General features: G+C 47.1%; 1 protein-coding gene across 2 annotated transcripts in view; it reads right to left on the reverse strand.

Moving 5' to 3' along the window:
• The window catches only part of PAMR1 (peptidase domain containing associated with muscle regeneration 1), an 84,767-nt gene that overhangs the window by 62,696 nt on the left and 3,702 nt on the right, over positions 1 to 18,369 (reverse strand). The window contains exon 3 of one of the 2 annotated variants that reach the window (XM_014538191.1): positions 15,188 to 15,310. The exons of the other annotated variant lie outside the window; for it this stretch is intronic. The gene's annotated coding sequence lies outside the window, so the exon portion shown is untranslated. The remainder of the gene's footprint in view (positions 1 to 15,187; positions 15,311 to 18,369) is intronic. 2 annotated transcript variants of the gene reach the window in all.

Here is an 18,369-nt window from a genome sequence, read left to right on the forward strand (position 1 = left end):
CACCCCCACAGCAGCCTGGGATGGAGGCTCCCCTGCCTGCCATGTGAGTGTCCTTGTGGGAGGAGGCACTGGTGATGGAAGGAGAAAGGGAGCCAACCCCTACCTCTCCCCTCCACCTCTATCCCTTCTGTCATTCAGGTCCAGGGCAGTGGGGAGGTTTCCCTGAGCTGGGGGAGCTTGACCTGGGGACTGAGAGAGAAGTAGAGTCTCAATCCATGGAGGGGATGGGGAGAGCTTTCTAGAAGGAAGACTAAATTTGGCCAGTGCCAGTAGGAAATAATGATTGCTTACAAGTTTATATTACAATTTTATTTATTCTTTTCCCAAAAGAATCCATGGCAATATATATCATGAAAATGTGTGTGAGCCCAGCTGGTATGGCTCAGTGGTTGAACATCAACCCATGAACCAAGAGGTCACCAGTTTGATTCCCAGTCAGGGCACATGCCCAGGTTTCCAGCTCGATCCCCAGTAAGAGGTGTGCAGGAGGCAGCCATGGATATTTCTCTCTTATATCAGTGTTTCTTTCTCTCTATCTCTCTCCCTTCCTCTCTTTCTAAAATCAATAAAAACATTTGAACTTTTTAAAAATGCGAGTTAAAGATTTATACATATACTAGAGGCCCGGTGAACGAAATTCGTGCATGGGTAGGGTCCCTAGCCCTGGCCAGAAATCAGGGCCCATCTGTGGGGCTACCAGCGGGGCAATTGGTGGGCCCTGCTGGCACTCGCCTTGGCCGCCCTGGCACCGCCTGCTCGCTGGCCCCGCCCCAGCCACCACCACCAGTTGCCTCCCTCTGCGGGGCAACTGGGAGGGCGATCGAGACTCCTCCTCCCCCACTCACACCCGCCTTGGCTGTCCTGGGGCATCTGCCCCCTGGTGATCAGTGCACATCATAGCAACCAGTCGTTTCATCGTTTGTTCCACCATTCGGTCAATTTGCATATTAGGCTTTTATTATATAGGATATGAACAAAAGCCAACCTGAAAGGATAGACAATATGTCTAGTTTGGATGTGGCAAAGAGCAGGAGAAGAGGAAGAGTGTGGCCCAGGGTGGTTGGATTTTATTCTTCAGTTAATGGGGGGTTGGCAATGTAGGAGAAGTGGGTGCTGGGCCTAAAGTAAAGTCCTAGGAAGAGAGTGTCACCCTGACATCCAGACTGAGGGATGGAGCAGGCCAAGACTGGCAGAGAGAGAGCAACTGGGCCTGTGGACGAAGGCCTGGAGTAAGGAGTAAGCAATGGGAATGGAGGGGAGGGACTGGAAGAAGGTGGAATCCCCTGGGTCCAGGACAGCCTGCATGGGCAGGGGCCCTGACACAGGTGCTCCTCTGGGGGAGAAATTCCTAAATCCCAGCCCTGCCCCTGAGCCCACTGCAGTGAAGTAACTGAGAGGATGAACTCAGCAGTCAGGGACCTGGGTTCAAGTCCTTGATTCACCACTTTCTGACTACCTGACCTTCAGCAGGCTAAGTCCCTCTCTGAATCTCTGTTTTCTCATCTGTAAAATGGAAATAATTATCAAACCCACTTTGCAGACTGTTGGAGGGATCTGATGAGGTTATGTCCATAGGCCTTTAGCCTAGGGCCTTGCTCATAATACATACTTGATGAATATTAATCATTATCTGAATTATCTTCCCGAGACTGACCCTAAAGTATTCCCATGTTATGAGCCTCCTTCCTCACCCTCAACTTCCAGGAGTAAATTTCCATCCAGGTGAAATTTGTTTAAAACAAGCACCAGGAGTAGCCTTAAAAGTGGGGGCAATACCAAAGGGCAGCATATCTAAGCAGTGGAGGGCAGAGGTTACAGAGGGGAGCTTTACTTTGAGGGTAGTCAACCAGCCCTAGTCCTTTGGGTATTACAGACTCTTAAGAGTCTGTTTCTACCATCAACTGACAGTTCCCCTTCCTTTTTCCCTTGTCTTCTGTAGTCCCTATCCACACACACAACCTCCCTGGGTTGCTATCCAGCAACCTCATCTCTGCAGCAAATATACCCCATCAGGGTGAGGCCCAGGTGATGAACCCGACTGGCTGCTCCCTGAGGAAGTCCCTGGTGCCAGGTGTTTGCCTCTCCAGGCTTATGGGCCTGGGTACCGGCCCTCGCTTCTCTTCCTGGGCTGTCCTACCCACAGGAGTCATTGGTCCCTATTGGGCGGTTGCACTCCTTTGGGTTTGCAAATTTCCTGGGGCTCTGGAACCTCGAAGGGAATTTTCCAGAAGGAATGAGACACTTTTCCCTGGGGACCTCAAGGCATCATCTTGTTGAACTTTACAATAAACCGGGGCTGCTAGAGGATGAGGGAAGCTACTATGACTATGATACAGAAAAGGCCACAGTTTGCCAGAGGCCATGCAGCCCTACACCAATTCAGCTTCCTCTCCTCCCATCATGGTCAACTCAATTTTTCATACCAATAGAGTTTAGTCTTGTTCTAAATCCAGTGTTCTTAACCTGGGTTTCATGAAGTCTATTGGGAGGGAGTTTTTAGAGGGCCTCTGAACCTTTGGAAATTATAGGCAAACATTTTGCATGCTTTTTTTTTTTTTTTGGAGTAAGAGGGAGCCATAGCCTTCTTCAAGGGGACCTGCAGCTCCCAACTTTTTAATGACTGATCTTCATAAGTTGATACTGAAAATTTGACCGAATATTTGTTGAATTTGGGGAAAGTCATTTATTATATATAATTATTGAGTCTAGGCTATAAACTGCACAATGGGTATTTGGAGAATCTCCCCACACACACATATACACCCATTTTTATATTTCTACCTTAAGAGCATTTGCTCTGAATCACATTGCCTAGTGTTGAATCTAGCTGGACCACTTACTACTGTGCACACCTGGGCAGTTATCTCACCTATGATGGCCTTAGTTCTTTCATCTGTTAAGTGGGAAGAATAATGGTACCTGCCCAAATAGGATTGGAATAAAGAGCTCCAATAGTGCCTACACACTCAGTAAACATTAGCTCTTTTTATTATGGCTATCTCTCCCTCCTGCCCTCACCTTCTACACCCACTTCAGGGGAAAATAAATCACTAGAGAGGCCGTGGGTATAAAAAAGCAATGTGTCATACTGGGAAGTAGGGAATGATACCTGGAAGTAAGGATTATTTACTTAAAATCAATACTGAGAAATCCACAATTGGCGGTAGTAGATGGAGTCAGGCCACTCATTTAATTACAAGTCACAATACCCACTAATTTTTTCATGAAAAGAAGAGGCACTTAACAACACCTGTACCTTTTTCAGTGCCACCAGGAAGGCTGGTTGTATGTGAACACACAGAAAAAAACAGCAGAGAAGGCTGTCCTGTGAATACCAACAGCTCCCCATTCTTCAAGCCGTAACTTGGGCAGATCAGCTGCTGAGCAGCAACCATACAGTGAGTGGGAAAGCCAGAGGAAAGAGCTGGGTGGAGCTGGTCTGCAAACCTGAGAGAGGCATCCCAGACTGCTGGCAATTAAGTTTGGTTTCCATCAGTTACACAAAACACAAAGTTCAAGTCAACCAGGGCCAGAGATGGAGAAGGGTCGGTCTGTGGAAAGACAAAGGGCCCTTCCACCAGAGCCTGCTGTAACCGGCCTCACCAGGGACGTCTCCAGCTCTAATAAATACCGGCTGTTCACCTACACAACAAGCAATAATGTTCTGCCTCCAGGTCTGGCTCAGCTCCACTCTCTTTCCACTGGGAGCCAGGCAAGGGGGTAGGTGCGTCTGTGGTTCTTTCTCTGGCCACATTCTTCTGGCTCTAGGTCATTCTTCATGCAAATTGCTGAAAGCCAGTGAGCCTCCCTCCTTCATAGTCCATGTGCTCCTGAATCACTTGGGGGAAACCTGCTCTTGACTTCCCTATGTATATTTATAAACTTCAACTTAATACAAAATGTTGTCAGTTCTGCAAATGAACTGCAAAGCATTTCAAAGATCACTGGCAAAAAAAAAAAAATCTGACCAGAATCCAAGTGTCTAGCTTAAGAGTTACATGCAGTTGAGCCATTTTGGGTGATAAGGAAACAAAAAGTAGGGTAACTTGATAAGAAGGCATCAGGGTACAATAGCACAAAGACACCGTAGTCAACAAACCCCGGTAAGATCAAGGCTCTACGACCCACCAGCTGTGTGAACATGGGCATGTTCATTGGCCTCTCAGAGCCTCAGTTTCCTCAACTGTAAAAAAGAGGTAATGACTACCTTTTAATGTTGGTGAGGAGATTAAAATGAGGCTAGCGTATATATGACAGCTCAACCAATGTTGACTATTATTATAACTATCAATGAATATATAATCTTAGAGTTTTTCAAAAACCCTCCTTTCAGGTATTTAACTGAAATAAAACTTAATAGTTACCATTTTCCTTGGGTCCGGTGATGTAAGTTAGGTTAGGTTCCTATAGTGAAACAGATGCCCCTCTGAAAAATATATTTCCTTGCATATTTATGCTTCCATTTGGAGGTCTAGGTAGAGTGTGCATTTGTTTGAAGACAAATTGAGAGGACCCTGTCCAGGTATTAAAAAAAGTATTCTGACACTTGTTAAAGACAATAAGGAAGACTTTAGTCAAGGGACCACTGCAATGGGATGCTGTGGTAGGGGAATGAGATTGGGCCTAATTCTGAAGACAATAAGGAAAAGTGGGAATTTACAGCCAAGGAGTAGGATGGGATCAGTGGGTGGGAAATTACTAACAGGAAACATTAAGGGTAAGGGGGCATTCTGGCTGAACTGATTTGATAGGATACTTGACAAAAGCAGGCCAGGGTGATCAGGTATCCTAGGAGATGTGCGGTGTAAGGAATTTGATCAGATATCAAGGGTAATCAGACATCAATGATTGGGGACTTTCACTAAGCTGATTTAGCAAGACTTTAACTCTTGAGAACAAATCCTACTTGAACAAAGGCTCAGAGAATCTTGACTAAAGTTGAGTTAAGAAAAGAGTGTTTGTCACAGGGCTCAGAAAATCTCCTGCACTGCACTACTGTCTGTTTCAATGCTGCCACCTGTTCACTGGGATAAATAAGATCCTATATAATAAAAGCCTAATATGCAAATCAACCGAGTGGCGGAACGACCGGTCGCTATGATGTGCACTGACTACCAGGGGGCAGACACTCAATGCAGGAGATTCCCACAGCCTGCAGGCCCCAGGCTAGCCAAGGCAGGTGCCAGCAGGGGCCCCTGATCACCCCACCGGTCACTCCACAGATCAGCCCTGATCACCGGCCAGGCCTAGGGACCCTACCCATGCACGAATTTCGTGCACTGGGCCTCTAGTTTGTATATAAAGCAACTGGTATCCTTCTATGGAACCTCCTTCCATGTGCTAAAGGAGAAAGTAAAAGACTTACCAAGTAAAAAATCATTCATTCACTTATTAAGCACAATTTCCTGCATATCTACTATGTGCCAGGCATCCTTTCAGGCCCTTAGAGTATGTCTGTGAACAACAACTGTGGGTCCAGGACTTACCTTGTGGATTTACAGACCAGATAGCACTGAGACACTGAGCAAATGTGATGAGCAACACAAGTAAGGACAGAATGTTCTGGGAGCAGGGAATGGGGGGAAGGGAGCAATCTTGTCTGAGCAACAGAAAAGCTTCCTTGAGGAAGTGGCATTGAACTTTAGAACCAAAACAAAACAGGGAAGGGAGAGTAGAGAACAGTGATGAGGAGGGCCATGTAATACGGAGTCTGGAGATGCAGGCAGACCTTGAAGACCATGAACTTTATTCTGTAGGACATGGGAAACAATTTGAGGGCCAGCTTCAGAATCCGATTTGTCCTCAGACTCAGCTCTCTCGGCATCCTGCATCCAACAGAATGGAGAGAAGTGGCGTGGTGTGAGAGGCACTGAGGAGGTACAAAGGAGGGGGTCAGTCGTTATGGTGTACGTGGGAGGCAACAATGAGAGAGCAATCAGCTATGACTCCCGGTTGATGACCAGGTGGATATTGGGGAGTGCATGGTGGCGTACTGGAGGAGCCCCCTCCATCTCTCTCTCTCTCTCTCTCAGATCCCTCACCCTGGGAGCAGCCAGCTGCCATGCTGCGTGAGCAGCCCCAGGGAGAGTCTCACGTGGAAAGGAACTAGGCTCCTGATGACAGTTCTATGGATGAGCTTGGGCGCACGTTCCCCTGCCCTTCCGATGGCTGTGGCCCCAGCCTGCAACTTGACTACAGCATCATGTGAGTGCCCCAGCCAGAGCCACCAGCCCAGCTGCGCCCAGGTTCCTGGCCCACAGGAAATGGGTGAGATGATCAATTGTGTTGTTTTAAGCTGTTACATTTGTTACACAGAAATAAATTACTAATATAAAAAATTTCTGAATTGGGCAATCTGAGTTAGAGGAGGCAATAAAACTGTCTGTACCTTGGTAAACAGGCAGCCAGACGAAAACTGCTAGCTGGCCACAGTTTAAGGCTCAACACAGTGAGAAATGTGGCCATCACAGGGAGGAGGCTTTCAGCTGTACGTACAACAAACCCAATTCCTGGGGCTGGAACAACAAGGAATTTTATTATCATATAAAGCAGTGGTCGGCAAACTCATTAGTCAACAGAGCCAAATATCAACAGTACAACGATTGAAATTTCTTTTGAGAGCCAAATTTTTTAAACTTAAACTATATAGGTAGGTACATTGTTATTAACTTAATTAGGATACTCCTAAGGCTTAGGAAGAGCCACACTAAAGGGGCCAAAGAGCCGCATGTGGCTCACGAGCCGCAGTTTGCTGACCACTGGTATAGAGCAACAAGTCCATAGGTAGGGTGGCTCTAGCGTCCATAGCTCAACAGTAGTGTTAAATACTCAGATCCAAAATATGAGATATGAAATGTTAGCTACTAGTAAAATATAAAATAAGCAAAGGAGAAATTAAAGCAAAATGTTAGCATTTATTTATCTTTGAGGCGAGTGCATCAGTATCTTTTGTCTAGACTTTTTTGTATGTTTGGATTGTTTACAATTATATCTATATTTTATAGTGCTATAAAGAAATAGTTACAAGGAGATGTAAGGGGGGGGGCATGTAGAAAAATATCTTCTAATAGAAAAGACAAACATTTATTCTTTAACATGAGAAAATATTGTGAGTATTTCTCATGTGTCAGTCACACTGTTGGCAATAAGGGGGCATAATGAACAAGACAATGATTCCTGTTTGCATGGAGCATATGTACTACTGGGCAAAGATCTGTAATAAACAAATCAAGAAGGAAGGACCAGGTGGTGAGAGTGCTATGCTAGTAATGAAACTGAAGTCTGCTAGAGAGTGGCTGAGGGAGGTACTTCAGTTTGTGGAATCAGGGCAGGCCTCTCTGGGAAGGTGACATTTACACTGAGACCTGAAGTAAAGTACCATGGGAGCCAGGAAAGGGTGTTCTAGGCAGAGGGAACAGCGCATGCAAAGGCTCTGAGCTGCGAATGAGCTGAGTGCGTGTAAGGAACACAAAGAGTCCAGTGTAGCTAGCCTGTAGCAAGTATATAAACAACGCCTTAAACATGGGGCAAATGAAAGGGGCCAGGAGAAAATGGGTTGATCAAGTGAATTCATTTCAATGCCACAGGACTTTGGGGCATCAGGAAATCCTTTGAGAATCTAGTCAAAAGCTATGGGCCATAGAAAAATAAACGCATACTGATTTTTGCTTGCAATTTGAGAATATGTGTTGACCCTCTGAGCCTACCCAGAAATTACCTAATTACAGCATGTGAACTGAAGGCATGTTATTCCCAGTCCAGGACGGGGCAGCAAGGACACTAGTCATTCCTACCAAGCGAAAGACTCCTCTATAGGTAATATTTGCACTAGAGCTCCTACTGTACCAGTCTGGCATCTCTGACCCAATCCTCCTTTGTGACCCCCTGCTTTTCACAGTGCCAGACCTGCATGGATAGCAGTCTGAAGGCCCTTCCTGTCTACTCTTGCCCTCTCTCCCATTCATCTTTCACAGACTTTAGCACCAATAATTAGGTCTTGCACTTCTAACTCCGCTTGGTGTCTGCTTCTTAAAGGAACCACCCAACACAATTGGTACCAGGAATGATCAAAAAGAAGCGGTGATAAGAAGGGGTTTGGGTTTTGGATCACTCACACACAGCTGGCAAGGAAGACCCCTTCCCAAATGGTATTTGGAGTACAGATAATTCCTGTCACAAGGTGGCAACCCAATGGATAAAAACTTCACAGGTGGCTACTTAAAAGAATATCCTGGTGGAGGGGAATGCCTTGCTTGGTATGATGATTCAGGCCTTTGAACATCATGGAGAAACAACACATATAAGGACAATGAAATAGCTGGGTTCTAAGTTGAATTGCTGCCCTACTGAGGGATAATAAGAAACTAAGGACAATTAATAGACTTAAAAACCAAGTGTGAAAGCCAGGGGGTCTCTTTGGTTGCTCCTGCAGTAGAAGCATGGACACAGTGGAGGAGCAAACTCAGATTCTGATATTTATAGTCAACAGGCTTCAAAGAGTGTTGAATACCCAGTCAAGGCAGGTCTACTATGTTAAAACCAGCGCCTTGACTGGAAAAAGTTGAACTCCTGAACATGAGACCGAGTCATCTGGATCGATGCCCCCAAATATTGTGGTTCCATTGACTTCCCTGAATTTTCCCTACAGAGATGGCTCACTTGTCCCTGTTAAGAACTAGAACTGGTTCCCATGGGAAGATACAGCATGGACCTCTCCACTTAAAGAGAGCAAGTGTCCTCCTCAAGACTTCCTCCCAAATCTGCCCTGGCTGCCAGGCCAGTAACCAGGGTTAAGTCCCAGCCTAATCCCAGTTTAGGAAGTGCTGGGTCTGATCAGGAAAGAAAGAAGCAATCCCCAATGAAGCTCCCAAGAATTCGCTAGCATGTTCCAGCAGGAGGAATTGGATTTTGAGCGTGCTTGATTAAGGAGTACAGAACATAAGAATGGATCAGCAAGAGTTCATTTACTTGGGAGTATTCTTTAGGGACATGGGCTATACACCATAGCAAGAAACCTAGGGTATGTGCAAGTTTTCTGTTAGGTAACTCTTAGAAACCTGGAGAAAGCAATAGCCCATCCCAACCCAAGCGGTAATGTCCGAGATGCCACAGAGATGGTGGGGTTAAATGGCTCAGGGAAGTAGGCACGCTGGAATGGATGCATATATTATGTAAGGGCAGAAGATCCATCAGAGATTTTGTTCCATGGAAGGACACAGAGAACACACTGTTCATCAAGGCCATCAGGAATATGCTGAACACTAAGCCATTCAGTGGTGGCTTTCCTACAGGCTAGGGTTGACTGTAGGAGATAAGTCACGGGACATGGTCTACTAATAGCCCAGGGAATGATGAGGACTTGAAGAAATAGAGTCCAGGTGGTGGTATTTAACTACCATAAAAGGTGGGCCCTACAATTACCCTCAAAACCAGCTGACTTGAAGGGACATCCCAGGGGGCTTAACCTGAAAGGAGTTGTGAAGATGGTTAGTAGAACACATTCTCCTTAGGGAGAAAACAGATAGGTAGACAAGCAGGGTTGCTGCTTAATATAATCAATCAAAAAGAGCAAGAATGATGAGCAGGACACTGAGGGTGGTAACCCCAACAGTAAGTCATGAACCTTGCTCAATTCCTAGACCTGAGTCAGTTTTCATACCAAGAACTTGTTGGCTACAGAGACGAATGGAAGAACAGCAGCATCACGTCAAGTATATAATATAATGATTCCTTTGACATTTCCCTAAAAAGACATACAAAGACATGCATCTTTCATCACTGCCACCAAGAATGAAATATGATGTCTGTCAGGCCTCCCTGGGTTGGGTTCTGGAGACAGAACTTACTCATATGACTGTGGACTGAGGAGAGAGAAACACCCATACATTCTGCGGATTACTGGACACAAATGACAACGATACCTAGAAACCTGAAATGGCATCATGCCCATCAGTTAGAGGCATATGAGAGCAAGTTAATAAAATGAGTCCTGGCCAAATGCCAAGTTACAATGGGTCCAGTGAGGCCATGGACCCACCTAGTGATCATTTTTTCTGTTCTCCAAATATATAATTGGGATTGACATACACGGTTGTTGAACTCCTACATGAGATCCTTGGCCCATCATAATAGAAAGGCCGAATAAACGCCTCTGAAACCTCCTTCCCCTTCCCAAGGTAGTGAATCAAAAACCATATCGCATTCCTGGGGAATGGTGGAGATTAATGCCACCCTCAAGAATCTTTATGATGCAGCGGTGATGGCCTTTTTCATATCTCCATATTTCAATTTAATTCACCAATCAGGTCCCTGCAGAAACCAGATGGATACTGGTAAAATGGCAGAAGACAATCACATACTCAACCAAGAAGTAGTTCCAATATGGCTGTCGTGTCATTCATGGTTTCTTTGCTAGAGCAACTTAAACATCCCAATCAGAGAAGAGACTCAGAAACAATTTACATTCATGTGGAATGGACAAACATTTACAGTACTGTCCTAGGTCTCTGTTAATTCTCCTGCCCTCCCAGAAAGAAATCTGGACCATCTGGACATCCTGCAGAATATCACATCGAGTCATTACATCAGTGACAGAGCAGGGACAGTAAGAGCTGCTGGCATACTGGAGGCCTTGGGAAAGCATCTCACTTCAGATGGTGGGAGATAAACCCGATGAAGATGCAGAGGCAGAGCACATCACTAAAGTTTTCAGGAGTCCAGAGATCAGGGGCATGCTGAGAAATACTGTCCAATGTGAAAGACATATTGCTGCATTTTTCACCACTGCCACCAAGAATGAAATATGATGTCTGTCAGGCCTCCCTGGGTTGGATTCTGAAGACAGCACAGTCAACACCTAGCAATACTATTCCAGCCCATATGCCAGGAAATCTGAAAGGTAGCCAGCTTTGCATGGGGCCTGGAACAAGAAAGGAATCTGCAGTCAGTCCAGGCCCTGGTACAAATAGCTCTGCCATGGATGTGAGGGCGATCTGGCTGTGACATCTGTCACCCCATTGATCACCAGGGTTGAATTCGGCTGATCTGGCTGGCTAGGCGGGTGTCCCCCTCTTTCCTCGCCGATCTATGTGCACCCCTCCCAAAACTGCATGGTCGGTCAAAGAGGACACCCTTCCCCCCAGAGGAGAGTATTGGTCTTCGGTCAAGAGTAGCTGCACTCCCCTGCTAGAACCTCCAAACGAGCTCTCAAATAGCCCTGCCACTTGAAGCATATGACCCACCAGGCCATCTGTTGTTGGAGATGTCAGTGGTGGGAAAGGATGAAGTAAGGACCTTATAGCAAGCTCCAGTGGGAGAATCATGACATAGACCTCTGGGATTCTAGACCAAGGCCATGTCATCTACAGCATTTGCTTTTGAGGAACATATCCTAGAGTGTGAATGGGCCCTCGTGGACATGGGATATTTGATTCTGTGGTATCAAATGACCATTAATAGATAATTGCCCATCATGAGCTGAGTTCTATCAGACCCTCCAAGTCATAAAGTTACCCGAGACCATAGCAGGCCATCCTAAGATGACACTGGTACATCCAGAATGGATCCCAAGCAGGACCAGAGGGCACAATCAGGCTTCATGAGTAGGAACCCCAGACTCCCATGCCATCCTCCATGGCTGCCCAGTACCACTCTCTCCACTTGCACCTACAGCCATTGTGAGGGGCATTTACCAATACAACAAGCTGAAGGAGAAAAACCCCACATGGAACATCTCGGAGTGTGAGCTCAGCTGGAAGTGGATGGTGGGTGCATCAGAGAGCAGACTTGAATGACGGAGCTAAGGAAAGTTTTTCCAATGGGTAGAGCTCTGAGTGGTGCACCAAGTCATCTGCTTTGTGTGGAAGGAAAAGTAGCCTGAAGTGAGAACATATGTAACTCATGGACAGTGGTCAATGGCCTCACCGGCTGATCAGGAGTCTGAAATGAAAAGGACTAAATGAGTGGAGACAAGGAGGCCTAAAGTATAGGCATGTGGCTGGGCATATGGCAGTGGACACTACGTATGACCAAAAAATGTGATCATGGTAGACAAGAAAGCATCTACCAAAGAAAAGTCACTTAAGTAGACAGTAAAAATGACTCAGCTGGGTGACATTAGCCAGTATTTGCCACCAGCTACCCAAACCTGACATGAGGGGCACATGAACAGAATGGCCATGCTAGCAGAAATAGAGGTCACTTGACACAACAGCCCGGACTGCTGCTTACTGAACCAATCAACGACCACCACCTCCAAATAACCTGTGGGCAACAAGGCCCAATCCTGAGCCCCTGATATGGCTCTATTCTGATCCAGTAGGACTGGGCCAGGGACCTGAGATTTTATATTTCTAACAAAAACTCAAATAATGCTAATGATGCCAATGATACTATGTATTATAGTTTGAGGAGTAAGAACTTAAAGGAGCAGAAGTTACCTCCTCTAAGGTCATAGGCTGGACTATTGATAGAGGGGAAAGTTCTTTCAATAGACTCTAGGAGAGTCATGAAGGTTTTGAGCAAGGACCACTTTTCCCCTTAAGCAGCAGCAGCAGAGAAGTGCTGGCCCTTGAGAGCTGGCACCAACGATTTAGCCTGACTTGATCCCTGGGAACGCTTTTTGGGAATGAAGGGGTTACTCTTTACTAAGGAACTTGAGGTAAGCAACAAGATGAACTGTGCTGCATCTTGAGAGATTTAGGTCTTATAACAAAGTCTTCTCTTTCCTCTGCATTGCTGGCTTGACCTGAGGCCTCAAACTTTCCATCTTGAGTTTCCATGAGCTGCAACAGAATCGTAACCAGGAGAAGTGTGCTACTCTCCAAAGGAGTTAGAGGTTGGGAGGGATCTGGCAGGCACCCCCCTCCCCATAAATCCAAGCCTATGCAACACTATTCCAGCTTCCCCTGGGCTCTGTAAACCTATGTTAGTCCTTCTCCTTCACATTGGGTCTCTCAGGGCCTCCGGACAACCATAAGTCAGGCTGGACCAGGGCCACATTCTCACCGGGCTGCTCACGCATGTCCCTCTGGTGGACTGGGCAAATTTACCGGTGATTTAGCATTGGGCCCCTTTTTTCTTATCATATTTCATTGGAAAATCTGATCTCATTTAAGGTTTGTGTTTCCACTTGTGTGTCTGGGCAGGTGACCAGTGGAATGCAGGCAGGGAAATGTAAACAGTTAATGAAATCTAACAGGGTCCACCCTTTCAGGGATATTCCATGCCTCCAACAAGTCCTGTCTCTCATATTTCCTCCACGGTGCTCTTCCTCCTGGCTATGGCCTGGGTCTGTTCTCCATCACCATGGTGAGCGCCTCAGGGAAACACAGGTGTCTGCAGTCATTAGAAATTCAAATCCACCTGCTGTACCGTGTGCAAGAAGAAGGGCAACTGGGGGTCAGCCGGGATGTGATGGGTGAGGGGTGGCTGTCTGGCCATGAGCCCATCGGGATTCATAAATCATGCTGGTTTCCAGAGGCAAGGAGCTCTAATGGGAGGCAGGTGAGAGGCCCACCTGCAGCCAGGGGGCTGGATGCTATTACACAGTGGCCCCAGGAGGCCTTGAAGGTGGGCGTCTGTGGTTCCTTACACCCTGGAAGCAATTTATGGCCCATGCCTGCTCTTTCTCTCTGTGTGTCTCTGTACACCTCCCCTTCCTCTGCTCCGACCCTGTCTCCACTCCCATTTTCTCGGCTTATTTCTTTTTCTTTTGTTTTCCTTTCCTCTCCTCTTCCCCCCTCTTTACGTGCAGTGAAATAAGGCTTAAGAACCTGAGCGTGAGGTCAGACGGGCACATCAGTTGTCCTGGGAAAGGGGAGTTTTCAGCACATGGCTGAAGCACATCAGGCCATTTGAAACCCAGGAATCCTGCCTGGAGGGAGCAAATGGGTCAGGGGCCTCCAGTGAAAATACGAAGTGGTCCCATTTTGTCACTGTCCTCTGCTTCCACCCCTTCTCCACTTCAGCATCTGCTCACCTTTTTTGTCACCATGGACTTCCCCTCCCCGGTAAGGAGACATTTGGGACATGTTGGCATTATTTTTGTCCCTCTGGTCACAGGTCATGTGCAACCCACCCAACCTATAGGCTGCTTGCCTCTTAGCATCAGCTCACCCTTCCAAGTCTCAGTGGTCTTAAGGAAATATCAGATATATGTAAGTTCCCCAAACTCCCTAGGTACCAAAGACAGCGAGGCTAGAACTCAGTTCCGTCTTAGCTGCCTGCCCTGGAAAACTTGCCTTTCTCCCTGGGTTCTGCTTCCTTTCAGCAGAGTGAAGGGTTGGACTCTGATCTCTAAGGTTTCTCTCACCTCTAACTTCAGTGGTTTATTCCATATGAATCTGAATTTCTCAGGTCTCCCTGGTCTATAGCCCCAAACAGGTCACCGATTATAGCCATGTCCACACATCACTGGCTTTTGTCCACAGCATCCTAGAGGACATGGGTGCCCCATGAGATCTCAGCCTCTGGTGTCCCTAGTGTCCCCTGGAGATGTCTCCCAGCTGCTCACAAACCATTCAGTTACCAGAGACAATGCATCCAGTTGCAGCTGCTGGGTTTCTCTCTTCTCCCACCCGACTCACCCGCGGTTCCTGCATGAAAGCCCCTGAGAGCACAATGTAGCCTTGAAGCTGCTACTGATACGAGTTCACCGGCAATGTCCATGCTAGGGTGCTGCCTGCCACTCCTACAGCTGCTGGGCCTCCACGTGCCAGCAGGTCCTGGTCCACCTGAAGTGAGGTGATGGTCCTCTCCCCCACTCACAGTCCTACCAGGTCACCCTGACCTCCAAAGGGCCCGCTTGTGCCCCAAGGGTCACAGAGTCCACAAATAGGTCCTCATTCTTTCCCTCAGAAGCCTCCTTATTACAGGACCCAGATGCAATCTGTGTCTGACTTCATGGGGTCCTCCCCACCCTTTTCCTCCCAGAGGGTGAGGGAGCCTCCCACAAATCACTTCCTGGTGGTCCCCCGACCTTTTCTACAGACATGTTTGAATTCCATTTTCGGCTGAGACATGCCTCGTGCCCCACAACATACACACATACACGTACATATATATGCTTCTGCAATTTCCATCACCCTAGCAAATAGGATAAATCAAAGGAGTGCATGAGTGTGTGTGTGTGTGTGTGTGTGTGTGTGTGTGTGTGTGTGTCTCCTGAGAGAAAGAGGAAAGAACTAACCGCTCTGCTCCAAGTGGCTCGTCCAAGACAAGAAACCACAATCTTGGGTAAAAAGAGAGAATTATCTTCCCCAACTCTTCCCCCAATGCATTCTAGAAGCAGGACTTGATCTCCAATGAAAACCTGTGACAAAAAGAGCAACTGGTGACTTCTCAAACTCTGTACTTGGTGACAAATAAGAATCAAAGTGACAAGGGAATAAAATAGCATACTGTAAAGAAAGTAGTTTCTTGTGGTTAATGGAGGGGCCTGGGAGCAAGAATATAGGCCAGATGCTCAGTCTGGAAAATCAGCATAGGCCTATTTTAAGAACTAATGAAAAGAGCCTTGTAAAAGGACAAGGTAGAATAACAGCTATTTTTCTCCCCCTAGGAATGGGAATTAAAAAGTGGTTACAAAGAGTGGAGATGCAGGATTCCGAGTAAAGAAACCTGGAATCTAGGCCTGACTTTATCATCCCTGCTCCTTCCTGGCAACCCAGAGAGGACAGGTCAGACCATAAGCTCCTGTGTATTCATATTAATAATTAATTGATGACTCAATTATTTTCAATACAGACTTAGTTTAGAGAATCAGGAGGACACGTTGGTAGAGTTGAGCATTAAAGGATAAAGAGGATGAGACATTGGAGTGTTACATTAGTGATCCAGGTGATGTGACATGAGTAATACATTGGTGTTCCAGGTGATGAGACATTGGAGTGTGACATTAGTGTTCTAGGTGATGAGACATTGGAGTGTGACATTAGTGTTCTAGGTGATGAGACATTGGAGTGTGACATTAGTGTTCTAGGTGATGAGACATTGGAGTGTGACATTAGTGTTCTAGGTGATGAGACATTGGAGTGTGACATTAGTGTTCTAGGTGATGAGACATTGGAGTGTGACATTAGTGTTCTAGGTGATGAGACATTGGAGTGTGACATTAGTGTTCTAGGTGATGAGACATTGGAGTGTGACATTAGTGTTCTAGGTGATGAGACATTGGAGTGTGACATTAGTGTTCTAGGTGATGAGACATTGGAGTGTGACATTAGTGTTCTAGGTGATGAGACATTGGAGTGTGACATTAGTGTTCTAGGTGATGAGACATTGGAGTGTGACATTAGTGTTCTAGGTGATGAGACATTGGAGTGTGACATTAGTGTTCTAGGTGATGAGACATTGGAGTGTGACATTAGTGTTCTAGGTGATGAGACATTGGAGTGTGACATTAGTGTTCTAGGTGATGAGACATTGGAGTGTGACATTAGTGTTCTAGGTGATGAGACATTGGAGTGTGACATTAGTGTTCTAGGTGATGAGACATTGGAGTGTGACATTAGTGTTCTAGGTGATGAGACATTGGAGTGTGACATTAGTGTTCTAGGTGATGAGACATTGGAGTGTGACATTAGTGTTCTAGGTGATGAGACATTGGAGTGTGACATTAGTGTTCTAGGTGATGAGACATTGGAGTGTGACATTAGTGTTCTAGGTGATGAGACATTGGAGTGTGACATTAGTGTTCTAGGTGATGAGACATTGGAGTGTGACATTAGTGTTCTAGGTGATGAGACATTGGAGTGTGACATTAGTGTAATAGGTGATGAGACATGAGTGTTATAGGTGGAGGGAGCAGCACTTTCCAAGGCAAGCTGGGAGGAAACATGGTCTGTGTGAGGAACTGAAAAAAGACCAGTGCAAACTGGAGCTCAGAGAGCAAAGAAGCTGGTGAGGAAGGTAGGTCCCTGGGACCATGTTAAGGACTTCTGTACTTAGTCTTTTATAAAATACTAGAGGCCCGGTGCATGAAAAATTCATGCACTTGGGGCAGGGAGGGTCCCTCAGTCTGGCCTGTGCCCTCTCAGACTCCAGGACCCCTCAGGGATGTCCACCTGCTGGCTTAGGCCCACTCCCTGGGCGATCGGGCCTAAGCTGGCACTCAGACATCCCTCTGGAAGCCTGGGAGCCCTCGGGGGATATCCGACTGCGGCTTAGGCCGCTCCCTCTGGGGAGTGGGCCTAAGCCGCAGTCGGACATCCTTAGCACTGTTGAGGAGGCAGGAGAGGCTCCCGCCACCGCTGCTGCACTCACAACCATCAGCCCAGCTTGTGGCTGAGTGGAGCTCCCCCTGTGGGAGCGCACTGACCACCAGAGGGCAGCTCCAGCATTGAGTGTCTGCCTCCTGGTGATCAGTGCACATCATAGCGACCAGTCATTCCCGGTTGTTCCGCTGTTAGGGTTAATTTGCATATTTCCCTTTTATTATATAGGACTAGAGGCCCAGTGCACAATATTCATGCACGGGTAGGGTCCCTAGGCCTGGCTGGTGATCAGGGTCAATCTGTGGGGCAACCGGCAGGGTGATTGGTGTCCCCACTTGCACCTGCCTTGGCTGGCCTGGCACCGCCCGCTCGCCAACCCCACCCCCTGCCGCCTCCAGTAGGGGCCTGCGGGCTGGGGCAGCTCCTGCGTTGAGCATCTACCCCCTGGTGGTCAGTGCATACCATAGCGACCAGTTGTTCCACCAGTTGTTCTGCCGGTCAGTCAATTTGCATATTAAGGTTTTATTATATAGGATATACTGATTTCAGAAAGGAAGGGAGAGGGAGAGACAAATAGAAACATCAATGATGAGAGAGAATCATTGATCAGCTGCCTCCTGCATGCCCCCTACCTGGAATCAAGCCTGCAACCTGGGCACATGCCCTGACAGGAATTTGAACTTGATCTCCTGGTTCATAGGTTGATGCTCAACCATTGGGCCACACTGGCTGGCTTAAGTCTTGTGAAGTAGCCAGTCTTAAGTGGAAGCCAGTTTCTAAGACAGTGTCCAAAAATCTCCACCTCCTAACAGTTTTGTCCATGCACAGTCCCCACCTCTGAAAGTATACCTGAGTTATCTGTGTGACCAATAGCACATGGGAGAAGTGATGGTCCATCACTTTTGCAATCTTATATAATAAAAGGGTAATATGCAAATTGACCCTAATGGCAGAACAACCAGGATGACTGGTTGCTATGATGCGCACTGACCACGAGGGGGCAGACGCTCAATGCAGGAGCTGCTCCCTGGTGGTCAGTGCGATCCCACAGGGGGAGCTCGGCTTAGCCACAAGCCGGACTGCCGGCTGCGAGCGAAGTGGGCTGCGAGCGAAGCGGCAGTGTTGGGAGCCTCTCCCGCCTCCTCAGCAGCACTAA

Source organism: Myotis brandtii, unplaced genomic scaffold, assembly GCF_000412655.1.
Source record: "Myotis brandtii unplaced genomic scaffold, ASM41265v1 scaffold187, whole genome shotgun sequence".
NCBI classification, from domain to species: Eukaryota; Metazoa; Chordata; class Mammalia; order Chiroptera; family Vespertilionidae; genus Myotis; species Myotis brandtii.